This window comes from Cryptomeria japonica, chromosome 9 (genome assembly GCF_030272615.1).
Source record: "Cryptomeria japonica chromosome 9, Sugi_1.0, whole genome shotgun sequence".
NCBI classification, from domain to species: domain Eukaryota; kingdom Viridiplantae; phylum Streptophyta; class Pinopsida; order Cupressales; family Cupressaceae; genus Cryptomeria; species Cryptomeria japonica.
Window position 1 is genome coordinate 616,907,439 of NC_081413.1, and position 13,196 is coordinate 616,920,634.

The following is a 13,196-nucleotide window of genomic DNA, read 5'->3' on the forward strand; positions in this document are numbered from 1 at the left end:
TGCATGATCTGCACTTGGTCTTACCACTGCTGGTATTCGTTTCCATGTTTTTTGAAAACGAGAGTTGAAATCTGTCATCTGCTCCTGAGGAGCACGCTTGATAGTTGTGAGTTGTTCCACCAGGGACAAGTGATCAGACTTGTCTTCAAAAAACTTGGTTAACAGATCCCCAAGCTCATCCCAGGAGTTAACTGACCCCACAGCCAAAGTTCTGAACCATTCTAAAACTTTTCCTTTCAAGGATGCTGCTAACAATTTCACAGCAACATCTTCTTCTGTAACGTGGTGCACATTACATAAACTTGCCACATCATGGATGTGGTCTATTGCCAGTGTTTGGCCTTCTCTAGTGAAATCTGGTAAGCCTTTTAGTGCTGCCAAAGGCACGTCATGATGCTGGGCAAAATTCAATGGGCTTCCTTGATCGAAAGGCACGAAAGCAAAGGCTCTTGGTAAGGCCATAGCACCAAGCTGAAATGATGTACTTGCTGATGCAACTCTACAAGTAGGTGAGGCTGAATGTCTATCTCTTCGATTCCTGTTTACAGCTTTACCTTTTCTTTGATAAACTCTTGTAGGAGGTAATGACTTGCCTCTTTTTGTATATATGGTTCTTTTGGCTGATCTTCCTTGTCTTTTTGGTGAAGAAAGCTGCAAATATTCAAAGTTTTTGGAACTTCTAGTTTCAATTCTTCTCATAAGGCAAAATAATTATGCTCACTTGATCCTTTCACCAGGGAGTCGCTAGATACACAAATTTATAACCTCTTACAGGTCTTTATTATGCTGACAGTGCATCAAAATTAACATAAAATATGAAAATGAACCTCCTTTAAGGTCCCACCGGGCGTGCCAAAACTGTTAAGGCACAAATTTGCACCCTACTAAACTATAAGTTTAGCAATCTAGCCTAACATGGGATTCACTTCTGCATGTGGGCAATGCGCACCTTGAAATGAAACCTCCGGTTCCTAGGCCGGTTCCTATTGGATAATCACCTGATACTCTCTAATATTGGACTAACTTTGCAGGGTAAAGGATAAGAAATTACAGAAATGGTACTTAAAACTGAACTAAAATTAACTAGAACCTGGTGATACACCAAAATGTGAGAGACAAATAATAAAAACTGATCTCAGTCTGCAATATTCTACTTTAATTGATAAACACTTCTTTCCTGTTATACGTTTGCATAAGTATTTCATAATAAGGTCTTGAGACAAACCAATGAGGAAATAATAATGTTTCACTCAAAAATTTTGAACTTTAAAACACATACTATGACCTGCAAACATACATACGTTCCTATATTAAGGTACTGACTGAGACAAGTAAACAAGGAGTAATATAACTCACAAATTTAGCTTCATCAATCATGCTTGTACACAAAAAAAATGGAAGGATGACAAGGTTTGATTCCATAGAAAATCGCTCCAAAAGATGCTGTTTCATATATTATATCTCCAAATCTGAGTTACAGAATCTGTGCAAAAGAAAAATGCTAAGGACCAGAAAAAAGTCTCTCAAAACACTATTCTTGCATAAATCTGAACTAACTCCAAATGAAGTGTCTTTAGGCATTAAGTACAAAAACCCCCAACTGATTGGGTCGGATGCAAGAAAAGTGCCTCAAAAAGAGGAGTCTAGAAGACACCAAAGAGGGCTATAAACCTGGAAAAGTCTTCCTTAATAAATAACCAAACCCAAAAGATCACTAGAAACAGCCTCAAAACACTTAACCAAGTAATAAAAGCTCCCCAAAATGGTGGAAAAGTCCAACTTCGACCCTTTACCTAAAAGTGCTCCAACCTCCCTAGATTCGCTCCATTTGGTTTCAAACAACCTCATGTTCCTATAAAAACGTTCTTGTCTCCAAAATTATCTCAACTCCTTTTGAATGTTTCCCAAGTGGTTATGCATGATCCTATATGCTCTCCTTATGTCTCCAAACTGAAAAGACTTCTTCAATGAGAGCCTTATCTCTCCTGAATTAACTCCTCCTTCAAAACTAAGTCAAAAGACTTAGTCTCCTTCTTGCATATGGATATACCTTTTACATTTCGAATAATAATATTCAATTACAATTTATAATTGCATTGTAATTAAATACTTTTTACAAAGAAATATCAGCTTTTTGAAACAAGAATGAAAACAAAAATATAATAAAAATAAAACATATTTGATATATTAATAAACATCTATTTATCAAATATGTTTGATTTTTATTATATTGCATATTTAATAAGCCCAGCGGACTTGAAGGAGAATATAAAATATGACAAAGGGTTTTTGTAACCCTAAAAGTTTCGCACTCCTTAGTTATTTCTCATTTTGCAAAGTGCGAACAGCGAAGAAAGTTCTGGAGGGTTTGGTGCCGCCATAGACAAAGAGTGTTGGGCTTTCTGAGTCTTCTCTCTAAATGCAAATCGTTTTCTCTACAGGTATGCTCCCACCACATTTACCAGGAAACTTACTGTGTTCGTTTTTTACATCTTGCATACACTACATTTGGCATACATACTTACCAGGAAAATAACGCGTTGTGTTTTTTTTTTTTTTTACATTTTATCATATTGCACGCACCATATTTTGCACTGGCCTACAACACATTAGCCTTGATGATGAATAAGGGTTTCTTTTCTAGCCTTCCACCGGAAGTGTTTTACCAGCGTAAAGAATCCCTCACTCCAGATTCATGCAGCCTTGTGTTGTATGCGCTTTCCAGCTCAGCCCTCCGGAAGCAAGAACTCCTCCTGTGTTCAGTTCTTGAAGCAAATGAGAAAGAGTAGGTACACTTGTAGGATCAAAGTTCTCACAATCATCGGGATTTATTGGCACACAGACACAACCAGTTTTTGGATGAATACAAAATGGTGCCTTCAGCAAGTGATTCATATGCTTTGACACCTCCATGTCTAGCCGAGGGTAGGTGTAAGAGAAAACAATTTCCTCAATGCAATGTCGTAATCCTGGTGCCCTATGTTTTCTTGACTCAAGTAGCTGTCTCAATTATTTCCAGCGACCAATATTATTATCTTCTTTTGAAACAGACGAACGCCTGTTTTCTCACCATTTCTCTCGAAATTGGGATGCAATTGAATCATCTGGTATCAAATCCAATATCTTCTGATATCTGTCTTCAGATGAAAATAACTTTTGGCTTGGAAGTATTTTCTCTTCAAAATAAATCCTTAAGACATCTACATAAGCTCTTGTCAAGGAAGGATGCAACACAGGCCCACTCAGAGAGACCATTTTATTAGTGTTTTCACTCCCCTTGTACACACGAAAATAGGAAGCAATTGCAGCTCTTTGCTCATTGCTAAGCCTTCTTGCTCTTCCATCACAGACCCAGCAATGGACTCCACGACACTATTCCTCCATTTTCCTGTTATTGATAGGCATGACTACTATAGGAATGGACTTCATTGGAAAATAGAAATTTACAAAAAATAAAGTTCATTTATAACCATGTCAGACTGACTGGTACTGAATGCAGTGCTTCTGATCATCTTGCCACCCATTTTGGTGTTCACTGTCATACATCCTTTTATCTCACAAATCCACCATACCTAGAATAAAGCGGACGGAATACCATATACAGAAAACCAAATTGGCAAGTTTCAAAGCTCAAGGATCAAATTTTGTAAAAACAAAATAAGCAAGGTACAAGGCATATCATGGTTTCACATTCAAGGTTGTGGTTGGTATATGTCAATAAATGCCATCACCAACCAAAATCTCCATTTCTTCTACAGTCATTTTCTTTTGTATTCACCTGCACACAGTCTATCATGCCATCACACTGATTGACAGCTATCACAATATAACTTGAATGAAAGAGACAGTATGGTATTAATGTCTCAATCACGTGGGGGAATATTGGCCCAAATTTTATTTGTTTTAAGCTCTGATTAACTTTGTAGCCTCTGCCATATATCAAATGCTCTTTAGGAACCAGAACTTCACACACAATGCCACCAATGTAAGACCCAGGGAACAATCTTCAGTAAAACATAATCATACAAGCTCCTGATTCTTTTGTATTCCTTGCATGTTTTGTGCTCAAATAATCTGTATGAGCTTGCACAACCTTTTGCATGCAAGTCTTATTCTGTGGTGGCCTTCATTTCACTTTGGGAAACACTTAACCAACTCCCTTTCTATAAGACTGAAAAACCTTGTCTCCTATTTGAGCATATGCGTGTCTCTTTGCAGGATCAACATTGTACACAGCTCCAATATCTATTTTATGTGGACACTTCTCTCTGATAGAATTCTCCATATCCGCTGCATCTTGAAAAGACTGAAACCGAATATATATATCATGTTTTAGAGTAAAAGAGAACTCCCTTGACCATAATAAGACGAATCACAGGCTGGATGCTTGCCATCATGTCCACATGACAACCACTTGAATATTTCAGCATATGGAAACAGTTTTCCTGTTGATGTAAGCTCAAACACTTTTTCCTCGTAGCTAGTCTCAGTAGTTTCCTTCTCTAGTTCCACTCAATATTTCTTCATCCCCAGGCAACCGATTTGCAACTTCATTTTCTTTCGCTGTCTCCTCCTTACGGTAGTTATTAGACATTTCACTTTTCAAATGTGAATCTCGTACATCTTTTCCTGTTGCCATTTTGTCTATATTCTGGAATCATCACATTCCATGATACCGCATCTTTTAAAAGGCATTTTATCGAACAGTTCCAGCACAGCTGTAACATGTCCTCCACCGTAGGTGATGTGAGACCAACTAGTGCAGGGTTCTACTAAATTTGGATCCCAAGTTCCAAGTAATCCTGTAGATTCATTTAGTCCTTCTTTGAGTTCAAGTAATGCTTGACCTTCAGCATTTGTTGCAGCTTTTGATGAGATTGTGTTTTATCCTTATTAAATTTCTGACTTTGGTACATGCTGGGATTGATCTTATGTAGAAATGAAGTTCGAGCACGGGCTCGTGACACTCATTTCATTACCAGTTGGTTATGATTTCATTAAGTTCACTGTTTGAACGTGCATTTAAAACTCAAATACTCTGTTTCTTTACCAACTTGTTGCATTGAATTGTTTATCTTCATGATGTAGTATTGACCCTTTTAAAATACTGTAAGGTTTCACATTGAAATAACATGTCCCTTAAAACAGTTTACGCATTAACATTTTCTTTTTATGCATATCATGAATAATAAAGTAAAAGGTTTCATATTTAAAACAAACATGTCCCTTTAATACTTCAGTTGGTTTCTTCATCATTCCACTTTGATAATCTGAGATTAGTTACTCTAAAGGGTATGTCGGGCTCATACCCGAAGGGAGCCTCGGTCAGGGGCACATGCCAATTAGAGTAACTAATTATCTGCACATGAAACAAACACATTAGCATAAACATTTCTTTTTCTTGGAGCAGTGATTTGTGTCTTTATCTTTCCCGCCCTTTTCAAAATAGAAATATGATAGGCTATGATAAATGATATGTTGTAGGATAATCTTTCATTGCTTAGATCTATTGGATCTAACACCTCTTCTCTTTTGTGTAGGAAAGTAGGGGTTTTTCAGAATTTGAAGATTGAAAAAACATTCATAAGGGCAACGGGGCAGCCAATAACCAGTCAAAGCAACCCAAGGCAATGATTGGTTATCCTTACACTCATTATTTGATTCTATTTTTTTCTGTTTTGGATATGTAGGAAAGATAGAAATGCTAAGCTCACGGCTTGTGTGAGGTTTTAAGAAACTCAGTGTATATAAATATGCTTCAGATGCATGAACTCAATTTGTAATCTATCATTGTTCAATACAAATGAAAAATACGCCTTTTTTTCTTTTTAAACAGTGCAATGTACCTTTTGTAAATGCAATCATTTGATAAATATGCATCCTTTGGCTAAAATTACATGGGTAATGAAATTTTAGATAACAACATTAAAATAATTTTCAAGCGGTGAATAAAAATCGCTAATACATTTATGTTACTACTTATCAAATGGTCATTAATTTTATATACAAAGTCATCTTATATACTCTAGTCGGTTACCACTAAGGAAATATTTAGTCGGCATGAACAACCAAGTCAGTTACAGAAGGAAAACAGTCACAAAGCCCAGTATACACCGAGCTGTCTACCGAGTGTTATTTCATGTCTACCGAGCAGTAAAGATAATACACCGAGTTGATATACACCGAGTGAAACGTGTTACCAGATTCATTGAACCTGGACACACATATGAAAACGTGTTACAAGATCGAGGCACACAGAACCGTTATCACATTGGAAATTGCACATACATATTTTGTATAATTTTGAGGTCATCTAACCAATGAAATATTTTGCATGGTTATTTATTTGAGAAATCATGTTTGTAAGATCGAAGCAATGAATCAGATCACCGACATAAGAAGTCTATTTATACAGCATGAATTTAGGGTTAGAAAGAGGTGTGAATGTGAGAAATGTGTGTGCATATGTGTATGAAGCAAGACTTATGTGATACATGAGAAATCACAGAGTATTATGACTGTTACAGAGACACAGAGGTCACCGAGAAGGTTATCAGAGAACAGTCGAGGAACATAGTAAATAGAAGGGTTTACCGAGTTGCTTTATGAGTTACCGAGGTATGCTATAGGCAAGGTAATCTTATTTTGAGCACATAGAATCTACTACGACATTTCAGATGTAAAGTTGCAGATATTTGTAATGATTATATTATAATATTTTGAAGTTGTAAGAGAAACCTTTAACAGGGTAAAAGACTCTAACCAAATCTATAAATTGTAAATCCTTTAACCAGGTGCTACACTTATATAGTGTTGTATAAATCCTTTAGTAAGGTAGATCTAAGTGATCTTAATACTCCTAACAGGGTAAGCTATCAGAAATAGCTAAATGTAGCTCTAACTGAGCACTCTTTATTATTACAGTAGTGAAGTTGTGGGTGCCATCCCCACCGTAGTTTTTCTCTCTAACCAAGAGTTTCTACGTGACCAAAATATTTGTGTTATGGAGTGAATCATGTATGAATGTTATCTATTGATTATAGTTTTGTTTTATGTTACTGCACTATTTTGTTTATGCATAACAGTAGAGATATTGTTGAGAAAAGGATTTGAAGTACTGATTCACCCCTCCCCTCTCAGTACATTAGCTTTCCATATTGGGCCTAACAATTGGTATCAGAGCTTGAATCTTGGAAAGGGGTTTAACTACCTAAAGAGAAAGATCTTATCAATGGAAGACTATAAACAATCTCGGAGGATTGTGTATCTACAAGAAGAGTGGGATAATGCAAATCAAGTGATTGCAGACATGCAAAGGCAAATGCAAAAATCTCTGAAAGTAAGGAGAAGATTATCTGACGACTTGCAGGATTCTCAAGAGTTAGTGGAACAAATCGAGACATCATCTGAGAATAGTATATCTAAAGAAACTAAAGAAATGATTGAAATGTTGAAAGAAAAGAACAAAGCATTGGCCGATCAACTAAAAGCAATGAAAAGAGAACATGAACATTTCAGTACACAGATGACTGAAAATCTAGATGCATTAAGGATAGCCAAGGATAAAGTAAGAGATCTACAGAGAGAGAAACAACAACTTGAAGTCTTAGTATCTGATAAGAATGATGAAATCATAAGGCTAATTGGTATTCAACAAAATCTGACAGATCAACTAGGTTATACACATCATGAAGCAAATCTGAAAAATGATGAGAATCAAGCATTGAAACTTGAAGTATCAAGGTTGAGCAATGAACTTGAAACAGAGAAGAAATCCAAGGAAACACTGAAGAAGAGTTATGAAGCATCAAAGATGTTGGATGAGCAACTGAACACAAGATGACCCTACAAAGAAGGAGGACTCGGTTACAAAGGAAAAGACTCTACTGAGAAGGGAATCTGCACTACCGAGAGAGGAGAATCATCAAAACAAGCTGGAAGAAGGAATAACATCATAAGGAAGAAGCCTATTTGCTACTACTGTGGAAATCAAGGTCATACTGCCAACATGTGTCAAATCAGAAAACGTAAGCAACCGAATACCACTAAGACCAATGGTTATAGTTACAATTGCAATAAATATGGTCACACATCTAATCAATGTAGGACAAAGTCTGTTAACAATTATCAGAAGGCAAAATTCAAAGGGTTTTGTAAAAACTGCAATAGATATGGACATAGTACCGAGAAGTGTTGGTTTAAGCAAAAGAACCATATGTGGTCTACACACCGAGCAAATACTAGAGGTTACCGAACTCACACATATCCTTACCGTCAATATTCTGCAATACCATGGGATTACAATACAAGGATATGGTGTGAATGTTGTGGAAGATATGGACATATAAGTGCCAACTGCTTTATAAGGTTTGGAATGAATAACCGAAGATCATGGAGAAATCCTGGTATGGCATGTTTTCATTGTCACAAAGTTGGACACTTGGCTGGAGATTGCAGAGATCAACCTAGAAAAGACACTAAGGAAATAAAAGAGAAATTAAAGACGATTTGGAGAAAGAAGGAAATTGTGTCAAATAAAGAAAGCACCTTACCTACCGAGTTAGGTGCTCCCACTCCAAATTAATCGGTAAAGGTATGAAGGGACTGCATTCTCTCAAGATTAAATCTTAAATAGTTCCTATTTTAGTATGTACTGAATTCAAAATCTGCATAGTAAGATGTAGTAGTAAGTTTGAAATTCTATCAAAGTCTTTTGGAGCACTTTACAGGAAAACTGTTAAGTCGGTGAATTCAGGAAGCCTGTCAAGTCAGTATATGAAGGAAATTTGGTTACTCGGTTAAAGCGCAAAAAAAAAAAGAAAAAAGGAAAGAATGTTAAGTGAACCGAGTGCATTTAATGTCTTTAACCTAACTTGCACGGAGCCCAACAAGGTATTTTTGAGTACTTAAAAGGTTTTTCGCGGTCATTTTCATTCACCAAGTTTTCGAGAAGCAGAGCAGAGCGAATCAAGGCGATTAAACCATCTTCAAAGCAAAATCTAAGGTATTTACATCGAATCTCATCGCATTGCTAAGCTGGTTTACCGAACTCATTAAGTTGTTATTATCTGCTGAGTGTGAAGTGTCTGTCGTTTGTTTAGTTCTCAAACCCTAAGGTTCCTGTGTCAATTTTTATCTGAAATCAAAATGGCATCTAAGATCCCATTCCCCATTGTTGTCACAAATGTAGAAAAGCCCTCACTAAAATACTTTTTGACTCCCAAAATTGCATCTGAACCGGATGACAAGACTGCTTTTTCACTCATCCCGGATCGAGTCTTGTTAGTCGAGGATGTGAGATTCTTCACAAAATGTCGTGTTGAAGAACTCATTCATGTTGAGATCAAAGATGCATATGATGAATTGTGCACATATGGTAAAATGGATAGCAAGTATGAGCATATCAAAATCAAGGGATTGACTGAAGCCCTAACCTATCCCCGTGTGTTCAAACCCCAGTGGGTCAAGTTTGTACTAAGCCGAGTGCATGATGATTTCATGTGGCTACAAGAGCAACCGTTTAAGATCACTAAAGAAATCATTCATCTGATCACCGACTATCCTATCTATGATCATGCCCGAGCACAGAAAATGATATCACAGAAGGAATTGATCAGTTTGACTGGAGTTGAATCGGATTACAGAGGTCTGAAGTTGAACAATGTCATTGATCCTGAACTCAAATTTGCCATTAGAGTAATTGGTTACTGTTTCTTCCAATCGGCAAGGGAAAACAGTGTACCCTGTGCAGCAGTGGACTTAGCATACAAAATTGTTAAGAAAGGCATGAAAATTGACTTGTGTGAAGTATTGTTGAAGAACTTGTTTGAAAATCTGAACACAATCAGGAAGCCGAAGAAGAACAACTTGGCAAATACTCTAAAATTTGGATCACTCCTTGTATGTATGTTTTTCTACTTTGAGAAGTTTTTTCCAATAGTCGGTAAAGTTGTTTGCGAACTACACCGACCAATCACCCATCAGATCAATGACTTCATCAAGAAGTTAGGTGATAACTTTAATGATATAATGGATGATTACTTTAGCAAGTTCCAAGAGAAAATGCATAACAAGTACCAGATTCCACCACAGCTGGTAGAAAAATACAAAGATGAAATATGTTTTGAGGTCAACACCGATTACTGTTATATGAATGATGTGGAACCAAGGACTCAATCTTTGTCACCTATGGGTTATGAGATTGATTTTGATATCACAGAACAGCAAATTGATGCCTATCTATCATTGCCAAGGCATACTACCGAGCTGAGGTATGGAACCTATGAAGAGATGAAGGAAAAAGTAAAAATGAGCATTGTAGTACCTAAGGCTACAAGAAAAGCTACAAAGATGATTAAGGCATTAACTAAGAAATTTGGAGAAGAGTCTTCCTCCACACCTGTCAAAGGAGTTCTAGCCATCACCGAAGAGGAGACAAAAGCCCAAGAAGCAGCCATAACACTTAGCACCGAATTGCCTAAGGGAAAAGTGTTGAAGAGAAAGAAACAGGACACTTCAATGGCCCTACCGACCCCTCCAACAAAGAGACCTAACACAAGGGCATCTGCTACATCACCGAATAAGAAACAAAAGACTGTTGGCGTTCCTAAGGTAACTAGAACTTACAAGAAATCTACTCGGAGACTCATTTTGCCAAAAGAGTCGAGTGATACCGAATCAGAAGATGCAAATAAATTTCAGACTGTGAAAAGCAAGAAGGTAGATGTACATAGTGTAGACATTTTTTGTAATAATCTAAAGGAATATGGTGGATTTGGTGGATTCAGATTTGTCAAATATGAATCCAGATCTGCTAATGAAAAGAGGCAAATTGAAGAAGTTGTCATTTGCAAACTTCTCAAATTCTGAGTGGTCCCATTAGAAATATGTAATTCTATTCCTACAGAATTATATGCACATATTGAAACCAGATGGCAATATGCCCTAGACTCGGAGAAACAAATCAGAGAAAGAAGTTTGGTGCATCTCTTTCCTGATATGTCGGTTGATGAAATAAAAGAACATCTGACAAACAGCCAAACTCAATTTATAGTAAAACAAAAGGCCTTGAAATTGATGAATGGCCTATATATAGAAGTGGAGAAGGAAACAAAAGAGCAATGGAAGACCATCTTTCGAAGAAAGAATGCTGGTGAACAATCTACAGTGGAAATAGTCGATGTCACCGACCAAGAGCCTGATGTCACCGAGCAAGACCCTGTTGTCACCATTCAAATAGATGAAGATATCATGGATGCAGAGGCACCTGAACAAGAAATGATAGAAGGCAATGCTTATGCAAAACTTGTCTCCAGTGAATCTGTTTTGGAACAAGTTCAGCCTTACCCACCGATCAATCAACCTGCTACAACTGAAGCTCCTTAGGCTACAGGTGAAGGCACTGAAGGTCAAAAGTCTACAGCAGAAGGTACTTCACAAGAACAAACCTCTCAAGCACCTTCTAGCATGGAAAATGTTACAGCTGAGACACCAAGCACCGAGACACCGAAGGACACTACCAAGGCTAAAGAAACCAACAAAAGTGTTGTCTCTACTGAGCAACCTACCGAGGGTCCTCAAGCTTCTCAAGCTATTGTAGTGGTTCACCCAGTGAAAGTTAAAGAAAAGAAGTTGAAGAAGCATAGTTTCAAAATTGATTTATCAAAACCGATAGTGTTGCCCAATGTAGACATCTCCACATTGAAAGGGCAAGCACTCAATGAATTCGGTGAACTGTGCAAAGCAAAGGCCGAACAGGAGAAATAACTGGCCATACAAAAGAAGAATAAAGTACTTTAGAAGGTCAAGACCTTACTATTAGATATGCTACCTTCAGCTACAGTATCAACCGATGCAGCCATCCATATTCAATTGGATGAACTCCTAAATCAGATTGAGACATCTGGAGTAGATGCATCCGAATACTTGAGCAAACTAAAAGACAAGGAGCTAACTAGTAAAATGATAGAGGAAGTACAGAGATCCATTGTTGTTGGCAAGGTAAAACTTGTCAAATTTATTGCTGAGTTGTCCCCTCAACTCAAGCATATTCTTTCATTATTTCAGAAACTCTGCACATTTTCTTTATTTCTTAAAGACATTAAGAATAAAACAGAAGCAATTGAGAAAGAGATCACCAATCTCTTAAATAAGTTGACCCCCAAGCCCAATTCAGTTCAGAATTTTTATACTAAGCTACAACAGCTCATGGCTCAACAATTGGAACTGAGGAATGAAGAACACAAGATCAAGATGGACATAATGACACTTCAAACATTATTCCTTCCTCATCTTTCATCCGTTCAAGAACAACAAAACCGAGCCACTTATCTCTCTACTACATAAGAGGGAAGCACTTTAGATGGCTTAATTTCATTATTGGCTGATATTAATGCACATAATTCTTTAATGGACAGTGTAAAGGATGCACTCTCTATCGCTCTCACCGAAGCCAAGACAAAGTACAAATCCATTTTTGATCAGTTGCCACCTCCCAATGGTAACTAAATTTTGATGTTTGTCAAAAAGGGGGAGTATATCAGAGTATATCATCAAGAGTGTATAGTATTCAAATTATCAAACAACCGGAGTGTAGTATACAGGGGGAGTATACCGAGCAGAGAATGAGCAGAATAAGCAGAGTATCCAAGAGCAGTGAACAGAGGAAAGAATAGTGATTACAGAGTATTGATCATCGAGCACACATTACAGAGTTTTGAACAACATATTGATAAGGGGAGTATATTTGATTATACTATTTCAATGACTAATGTATATACTGGATGTTTAGTCAAATTTTGTAAAGTATACAGATTTTTGAGTAATGACTTTGAAAGTAGTTTTGTCAAACATCTCAACTAATGTCAAAAGGGGAGATTGTTACTACTTATCAAATTGCCATTAGTTTTATATACAAAGTCATTCTATATACTCTAGTCGGTTACCACTACCAAAATATTTAGTCGGTATGAACGGCCAAGTCAGTTACAGAAGGAAAACAGTCACAAAGGCTAGTATACACCGAGCTGTCTACCGAGTGTTATTTCATGTCTACGGAGCAGTAAAGATAATACACCGAGTTGATATACACCGAGTGAAACGTGTTACCAGATTCATTGAACCTGGACACACATATGAAAACATGTTACAAGATCGAGGCACACAGAACCGTTATCACATTGGAAATTGCACATACA

General features: G+C 37.1%; 1 pseudogene; it reads right to left on the bottom strand.

Moving 5' to 3' along the window:
* Positions 1-2,682: 2,682 nt before the first annotated feature.
* LOC131858557 (DNA primase small subunit-like) lies at positions 2,683-4,285 on the bottom strand (annotated as a pseudogene).
* Between the last annotated feature and the right edge of the window lie 8,911 nt (positions 4,286-13,196).